The sequence below is a fragment of the Chenopodium album genome, chromosome 8, assembly GCF_948465745.1.
Source record: "Chenopodium album chromosome 8, dcCheAlbu1.1, whole genome shotgun sequence".
NCBI classification, from domain to species: domain Eukaryota; kingdom Viridiplantae; phylum Streptophyta; class Magnoliopsida; order Caryophyllales; family Amaranthaceae; genus Chenopodium; species Chenopodium album.
In genome coordinates this window covers 29906979-29916228 of record NC_137841.1, presented here as the reverse complement: position 1 = coordinate 29916228, position 9250 = coordinate 29906979, and the positions used below count along the sequence as shown (strand labels likewise).

The 9250-nt window shown below is 40.6% G+C and overlaps 1 pseudogene; it reads left to right on the top strand.

Annotated features, from left to right (window-relative positions):
• Positions 1-3229: 3229 nt before the first annotated feature.
• Positions 3230-3326, top strand: LOC145557168 (small nucleolar RNA R71; annotated as a pseudogene).
• Positions 3327-9250: the final 5924 nt, after the last annotated feature.

The following is a 9250-nucleotide window of genomic DNA, read 5'->3' as shown; positions in this document are numbered from 1 at the left end:
AGACCTTCACACGTGTCATACCCTAGTTGGTCCAAATTTGGCTAATCTCCTTCTAACACCTGTCTCTCCTAGAACTTGGGAGAAAAAGGCAGCCTTTAATGGCCCAAATCCCGAGAGAGCCGCAATGTGGCGCAACCCATAATGAATAGGTCAGAATGACCTGATCGGGGGCACATTTCCCAATGACCCTATAAATAGGGAAATTTCCCCCATTTTTTGGACATCGACAATTATTATAGCATACCCTACATTCTCTTACATAAGAGAATCACCTGATCTTGGAATTCCAGTAGATCTCACCTCTTTTTCCGCACTTTCTCCCGTTTATCTTCAAGTAATAACTTGATCGTTGGAGGCAGAGCTCTAACCACCCGGAGTCTCCGTTGTTTTGCATGTACAGGCCACGTGCAACCAGTCCCTGAGCTGTAACTCTCTCCGAGTGACAAAAACACCGAAAACACCAAGGATACGATAGAGATCCCACCGCTCGTGGTATTTATACTAACTATTCATCTATTAACGGGTATGGCCAGGACATTCCTTTAAGGGGACCGGCTGCGGGGGTTTTCAGCCTAAATATTTCAATGGTAGCTCTTCTAGTGCAGGTGGTAATGGTGGAGGGTTCGGCTCCATGGATGAGGATGATGAGGATTAGCCAGCTGGGCTAGTTCCCGAGCCAATGAGGACATTGTCTGATTCTGGCTTGGGGGAGATTTTTTGATTTGGTATCTTTCTTTTTCCCTTTTCTTTTATTTTTGGTGTGTTTTCTTCAATTAGATTTATTGCTTTCTAGTATAGTTTTATTGCTTTCTTATATGAAAAATACAAATAAATTGAAAAATAAAAAAAAATCCAAAAATACGTTCCAATGAATTATAAATCATGCTTTTCTGTGCCCCATACTTGAAAAAATATTGTTTTTATTGTTGGTATATGATGATGAGCATTGTGGATTTGTTGATCATGATTTGAAGTTTGATTGCTTGGATGCCCTTACATGCATCAATTTTGTCCAACTGCTTGTGAATATAGTGCTTGACTTGTTGATTTGGTTAGGAATGTGTGTTAATTCCTGGTATGTCAATGAATTTGAGTATTGATTTGTAACTATGAGTAGTGTTCCATGTCTCATTATTATGCACATTGTGGAGGATGAAGGCATTTGTTCTTATTGGTGACCTTCAGATGATTTTAGATGCATTTGTTCCCTTCTTGCTACCTATGTTGTTGCTTTTGCCCTTTTATTGTTTATTTAGCCACATTACAAGCCTATTGTTGCCTTATTGGTTACTAGTCCCAAGCTTGGCTTGGGGGAGCTATTACTGAGTGAGGTGAGAGCGTTTGTAGTGTGCTTATTATTTGCACAATTTGGGTGAGTTTTGAGAAGTTATTTTGTTCTTTATCGTAGTTTATTTTAGATGAGTTTGAAATTTTGATCTTCTTGAGAAAAAAAGTATGATAAGAAAAAAAAGGGAAGTTCAAGAAAAAAAATAAGTGAACTTTAAAAGAAAAAAAAAAAAAAAGAGCAAAAAGAAAAAAATGTTTAATGTTCAAATGTTCTAATTGGAGGTTGAAAAAAATATAGTTTCAATGAAAATCAAGTTTGGAGAATAAAGTTTGTTTATTCACTCAAGTTCTACATTGTTATACTTTTTTGAGTGACATTGTAAATGTTGGGATTGTTTGTTATGTTTGGAGTTATATTTGGTGAACTTTTGTTGGAGTTGAGTACGTGGGAGATGATTGGTCATTATTTATTTATGACCTAGGTTTTATTAGGATTTGGCTCCCTTAAGCATGGCTTTTCTCTCACATTTCCCAAATATTTCCTACCCTTTAACCCTAGCTTTACATTTCAAGCTTTAAAGACCTTCTAACCTTGTGCATAGAGTCATGCGAATGTGAAAGTGTTGTCTATCAATGTAAGGAATGACTTGACATATTTCGAGTCGACTATTAGGTTAGTGCTTGTTTTTTAAACACACAAGTGTTGTGAGTTTGAGAGGGCATTGTTTGCATCAAAGGTGTTAGGATAGAGAGCAATCGAGTACATCGTTTACTCGCCACATAAATGAGAGTTGAGTGTGTGAGCACTAGTCTTGAATTCTATATGCTCTTGTGGTTTGCTCTATTTGACAATTGTTAGGGTGGATAGGTGATTGGATGAATGAGATTGGTTTATGTTGATGCATGCTTGTCGGATTTGCCTTGAATCGTTTGTGCTTGATTTTAACTTTTTGGGGTGAGGCATGTTTTATGTATTCATTGATGAGCTCTTTGCTTAGGGAAAAGCAATGGTTTGGCTTGGGGGAGTTTGATATGTCCATTTTATATCGTATTTTACCCCCGTCCCTTGGTCATAATTGGTAGTGTTTTTGGCTCTTTAGAGCCACTTTTATTACTAATTAGTGTTTTCGTAGTTTTGGTTGAGTTTTGTAGGGATTTGCACCTTTGGAGCATTTTCCAGGGATTTTTATGGAGCAACTAAGAGCATTTGAGGAGCACGACCAGTTTGCTTAGTCTAGCCCCTATTTTGGTTACTCCAATTTCCCCTACCTTAACTTTGGCCATCTTGGTGGTTATATTTGCCTTGGAAATCTTGGTTCCTTGGTTTCTATAACCCCTATTGTGGTTATAATTTTCAAAATTCCCATTATGATAGTTCCTATTCCCATTATTTCTTTGACCATCAAATCTAGGTCCAACATTGTTATTAGACACATAGTTCACATGTTCATTCTCATTGCCAACATAATAATCACATCCATCAAAAGAAGCATTAGGACAATTTGAAGCATCATGGTCATATGGTTCACACAAATCACAAAACATATAACCACTAGACATGTTGCTAGAAGAGGGATGGGGATTTAAGTATGGAAATGTACCTCTCCCCTTATTTTGGGAAGGATGAATTGGTGCAAGAGAAGAAGCACTCTCAAGTTTGGCCTTGATAGAGGTCATTTCCTTCCCAAATTCCGTGATTTGTGAAGACAAGTTATTAATGGCATTGATGAGATCAACCAAATACACTGAAGCACCACTTTTACTTATTGTTTCACGCTCATCATCTTGCCAATCCATATAATTCCTCAAAACATCTTCAATGACATTCACCACTTCCTCCTCCGTGTTGTTCATTATTGGTCCTCCGGCTCCCGCATCAAGATAAGATTTTCCTCGAGGGATTAGACCTCCATAGAATATTTGAATGATTTGATAGGTAGGAATCCCATGGTGTGGGCACTCTCTTGGTATTCCTTATACCTCCCCCATGCCTCATAAAGACTTTCATTAGGCTTTTTCTTAAAACCTTGGATGAGAGCTCTCGCTTTGGCCGTCTTCTTTTGTGGATAGAACTGAGATAAAAACTCCTTAGTCACTTCATCCCATGTGCTCAAAGAATTAGCTTCACCGCATTCTTTAATCACTTTAAACCCCGTTCACCTTGATTATGTTGTAATATTTCTCGAATTCCTTAAGATAGTTTAGGGGGCTCTCATGATTTGCACAACTATATTGACGCCTCTCTATCAAAGTTATCATTGTCGGTCTTATCACGAAATCAGTTGCCGGTGTCGTAAGTATAGCAATCCCATTCTCACGCCTATAGGCTCCCGGAACTCCTTGTTCCTTCAATGCCACTCTTGAATTTCTCCCATGCTTCAAATGACAATAGAGAACGACAACATGCTCTATGTTTTGGGTAATTTTACCCATGCCACGTGGTCCAATCAGACCTTGACACGTGTCATACCCTGGTTGGTCCGAATTGGGCCAATCTCTTTCTAACACGTGTCCATCCTAGAACTTAGGAGAAAAAGGCGGCCTTCAATGGCCCAAATCCCGAGAAAGCCGTAATTCGGTGCAGCCCAAAATGATTAGGTCAGAGTGACCTAATCAAGGGCAAATTTTCCAATGACCATATAAATAGGGAAATTTCTCCCATTTTTGGGGCATCTACAATCATTACTACATTTCCTTACATTAGAGAATCACCTGATATCGGAATCCGAGAAGATCTCCCCTCTTTTTCCGCACTTTCTCACATTTATCTTCAAGTACCAACTTGATCGTCGGAGGCGGAGCTCCAGCCACCCGGAGTCTCCGTTGTTTTACAGGTACAGGCCGCGCACAACTTGTCTCTGAGCTATAACTCTCCCAAGGGACAAAAACACAAAAAAATTTGGCGCCGTTTGTGGGGAGAGTACCTTAAAGATTGTTCAAGAGTCTGTACCACATACTGACCACTCGGTTAATCAGCTAGAGGTCTTCACTAACCGAGAGGATGATGATCCTCAAGTCGAAACCTACATAGCCAAGGATGGCTCTCTGATTACCTAGCGCATCCGTCCTAGAGACACTCTAGAACGGGGTGCATGCCAGGCGGGTACAAGCCGACCCCTGGTTAGCAAGAAGGGGAAACCCATACGGCAGGAGGATCCGCCCTAGTCACCCAGGACGAACTCGTGACATTCATGAGTCGTTTCAAGGGTGAAATCAAGGATCTGATCACCAAGAGCAGGGCTGGCCCAAGCAAGGGTCCAATGAGGAGAAAGCCAGTGAGGGACAAGCAGCCAACTCCGCATCCAATGGACATGGCAGCCATGACCCTTGACTGGTCCAAGATTTTTCTTCCCAGAAGAATACAAGAAACACCCGCCGGGGTGAACAACTGGTGGTAACAAAAAATCTGCTCCAGATCCCCGGTAAATCATCACCCGTAGGAGAAGTCAACAATTGTCTGAGTCAACCTGTACTTCGAGCTTTCCAGACAGCTTCAAGAATACATCCGCAGGGAATGCTCAATCCTTGCATGAGAGCCATACAAGCGGTAATACCGTCCACTTTGGCCCTCACATGATCGGGAATGCACCGTATGTACTCCCTATGTTCTACGGCCCGTATTCCCCTTATTTCATGCAGCCGACCCTCATTGGGGGTCAGGCGGCATACAATGTCCAACCTTTGGATTGGCAACTCCGTTTGCTCAAACTTGGTGAACAAACTTCTGCGTTCACCAAGGAGATGACCGAAGCCGCACAGCCGGCCAAGGTTAAGAATGTGTTGGTGGGTGCTTATGATGGCACCACCAACCCGGAGGACCACCTCATGGCCTACTCCAACCTCATTCACATGCAGGTGCTGATGGACGCTATGTGGTTCCAGTGCTTCCCGGCTACATTAAAGAGCATTGCTCAACAATGGTTTTGCAACCTGTCATCCGGGTGCATCGATAGCTTCAGGAAGCTTGCTTTCCTATTTGCCTCTAACTTCCCCTGAACATCCCTGCCAAAAAGACAAGTTTCAACTAGAGTACCATACGGTGGGGAGATAGAAAGGGCTCCGTTCCTATGTTAGGCGGCATAACCTGGTGAGAATTCAAATCCAAGGGTTGTCTAACAAGGTAGCCTATTCAGACTTTTTCAAGGGTCTAAAGGACGGGTCGACCTTTAAGTTCGACCTTGTCCGTAAGAGGGTTTTTACCCTTCAAGAGGCGTTGATAGAGGCGGAGAGCTTTATCCAAGCTACCACTTCTGAGGCCCGTAAATTTTTGTAAATAAAAATCCTATTAATGAAAAAGTTGCTTTTGTTTCTAATATTTATTTAATTTCTTTATATGTATACATGCCCAATCCAAGTTACTGTCTGTTGAAAACACAGACGGACAACAAATCAAATAAGCTAGATTAAAACTTAGCTGCTAACATGATGTTTATATTAGGACCTCTGTTTGGGCAATGCACAGGAGGGCTTTAAAATATGAAATTAAACTAAGTCAAAGGACCTAGTGTGTAAAATTAAAATTAAACCCGAGGCCAATGGCCGGATGCAACATTGTTTTTTAAAATTCGTCTGCTCCTTTTGGCGTTCGGCAACGCCCCTCCGGGTGTTATTGTCGCAGAGGGCATTTTATCGTTTTTTCTAACAGGCATATGCAGAAGGGTAAAGATTAAACGACCACATTGGTCAATTCATAGCTGTCTGACCAAAATAGTCTAAAAGAATGATTAAGCTAAAAACTGGATGTCAAGAGACATCAGCCGGTAAATTACCGAAGTTCTCTGTTAGACTATTCAACGAAGTTGTACCGGCTACCCCGATGGGGTAGGCGATTAAGGTACAATGGATTAAAGGTGTCCCTGACGGCCTTTAAGCTGTTTATGATCCATCAGACAGGCGGACAATATGTCCATTGTTCAACTGATGGCCAGGCGGTAACCACCCGTTTGGCTAGCAACAAAGTTGTACCAGTTACCCCAATGGGGCAGGCGATTAAGGTACAACAGATTGAAGGTGTCTCAGATGGCCTTTAATCCTTCTAAGGCCCATCAAATAGGCGGACAATATGTCCCCTTTTCCATTGATGGCCAGGCGGTAACGCCCCGCCTGGCTAGCAACGAATTACCAGGTTCCCCAATGGGGTAGGCGATTGAAGTACAATGGATTGAAGGTTCCCCAGACGGCCTTTAAGCCGTCTAAATCCCATCAGATAGGCGAACAATGTCCCCTGTTTCATTGACCGCCAAACGGTAAGCGCCCGTCTAGCTAGCAAAGAATCCTATGTGAATATCCGGATTGGGTACAACGGCTGCTGATTGAAGGCTGTGCACTTGGTTTGGGGAAATCACTACTGTGATTGATTAAATTTGGAACATTCCATACTCTTTAATTCAAGTACCGAAACCAATGACACCGCCACTAGGGGTAAGAATGGTATACTGTCTGAATTGCCGCATGCTTTAAAAAGATAAGCAAAAATTTAAAATTGCATAGTGTATATGAATAAATCGAAACAAAATAAAATTTCATGAAGCCGACTTTGTCGACAAATTTTCATTCAACACCGGCAAAAAGCTCCTTGGCAGGCTCCTCCAATTCTCTGTTTACCTAGGCGGCGAAGGATTTGGGCTTCGGCTCACCCTTCCCCCTTAAATAGACTAGGTTTTAGCATATTGGAAAGCCAGAGACCACATGTGGTAGTCTTTATCGAGATAAAGGGCAGCCCAGGCGATCTTTATCCGGGTGTCAGCGTCCTTCATTTTTCAGCGATCACCCTCTCCTGTTCCGCCTCAATGGTCGCCTTGAGGTTCTTCCAGACCTGCTCCGCGTCCTATTTTAGCTTCTCAACCTCCACCATGAGGTTAGCATTTTCTCGAGAGACACCATGCAAGGTCTGGAGGTCTTCCTCCGCCTTCTTGAGTTTGGATTCAGCCATGGTGGCTTTCTCCTTTGCTTCATCCAGAGCCTACTTGAGACCCCTAACCTTCTCCACCTTTTTCATCAAGATGGCTTTAGATTCAAGTTAACTAATTGTACACTCATATTTAGCAACATCTTGTGAATCCCTAGCTGATCTAATGGCTCTTTTTACCTCCTCCCTCTTCCGGGCGTGTGGTCGCTTAAGTCCCTGAGCATGGTCTGTAAACACAAACGGTGTCAATCATGCGAGGTATCTTATGCTTAGTTGTAGAAAAAGGGAATTAAGTGTACCTCAGATAGGAGAGCTAGGTTCCGTTCAACATTGAACATCTCTATGCCAGGGATAGCATCCTTCTCCTTCTTATGCACCGCCACCAGCATGGCCCGGGCATGCGCCTGGACATCCGACAATTGGGGGGTTTGATCTGCACCATATGTTAAAGGTGAGTGAGCTATATAGGCGGCACCAGTTTGATACCGGCTGTCTGACAAAGAAGTTTGTTGAGAGTAAGATTTCACTCGCAACGGCTTGCCCAACTTAGGCGGGGATGGAAGGGATTGAATTTACCTTCGGGAGATTGTGGGTTTGCCCCACCCACAGGCGCCGAAAGGCCGGATGGGACCAAGTCAAAGCCCACTCCAAAGCCTCCTATGGTAGTGCTCCTCCCCCAGATGCAGAGGCGGTGCTTCCTAGAAGACCCCTTAGGGCCCGTCTTACCTGAAGTCGCCTTTGCAGATGTAGGGAATATTTCAAGCAATACCCCAAACTTGAACCCCACTATGATCATACACTAAAGTACGGTGGCATCTAAAGGGAAGGAAGCTAGAGCAAAAGAGTTGCCAACAAGTTTTAGGGACTTGTAAACCGTTCACAGGGTGAAGGTTACACCCCTTAACGATCCAAGAGATCTTTAACTCCAATAGGTCTGGAACCAAGACTGGAAGTTTGGGGATGAAGATAAAAATCCAATCTAAAAGAGAAAGAACCTGCCCTAATAATAGGCCTCTACTTTATTCTTCTCGTATTCATGTGCGCTTTCTGACTAACATGCAATAAATAGGTTAACCGTAAACCTGTTTAATCTATGTTGGTTGAATATTTAATGCAAAAATAAATCTATTATTGGTGATCACTTGAATTATAATCAAATTAACCTAAACAAGATTATTAATTTTCTTATTAAGCGTGATTACAAGTACAAATTCCCTTTAAACATGCATAAAAGGTGTGATCAAGCGATAACAATATATAATCAAGCAACATAATAATAATAATAATAATAATAATAATAATAATAATAATAATAATAATAATAATAATAATAATAATAATAATAATAATAATAATAATAATAATAATAATAATAATAATAATAATAATAATAATAATAATAATAATAATAATAATAATAATAATAATAATAATAATAATAATAATAATAATAATAATAATAATAATAATAATAATAATAATAATAATAATAATAATAATAATAATAATAATAATAATAATAATAATAATAATAATAATAATAATAATAACTAAAATAACAATCATAATTAAAATAATCATGTTAAAGCATAATAATAGCAAGATCCTAGGCATGATACTAACAAGATTAATAACAAACCCTAGCATGTCACTAAACATAAAAAATCAAAGCTTTAACCCTAACATGATACTAACATGATAATAGGAAAGAAAATAGAAGCATCATAGAAATCATAATTGATTTAAGGAAATTATCCTTTACCCTAAACATGATACTAGGTAAAGCATCCTAACATGATACTACGAAAAGCATCCTAACAGGATACTAGGAATCAAAATAACAACCAAAACATGATTTCTATATCAAAATATCAATAAAACAATTAAAGCACTTACTTGGATGCCTCGTACCTCTTTCTTTCATGTTTAGGGAGAAGGCAACTTCGAACTTGGCTAGGTGTGTCTAGTGCTAATGTATGAGGAATTGTGTTTGTAGAAGGCTAGGCTAGAAAGAGGGAGAGAGAGAATAAGCTTTAGCTTAGAGAGAGAAGAGAA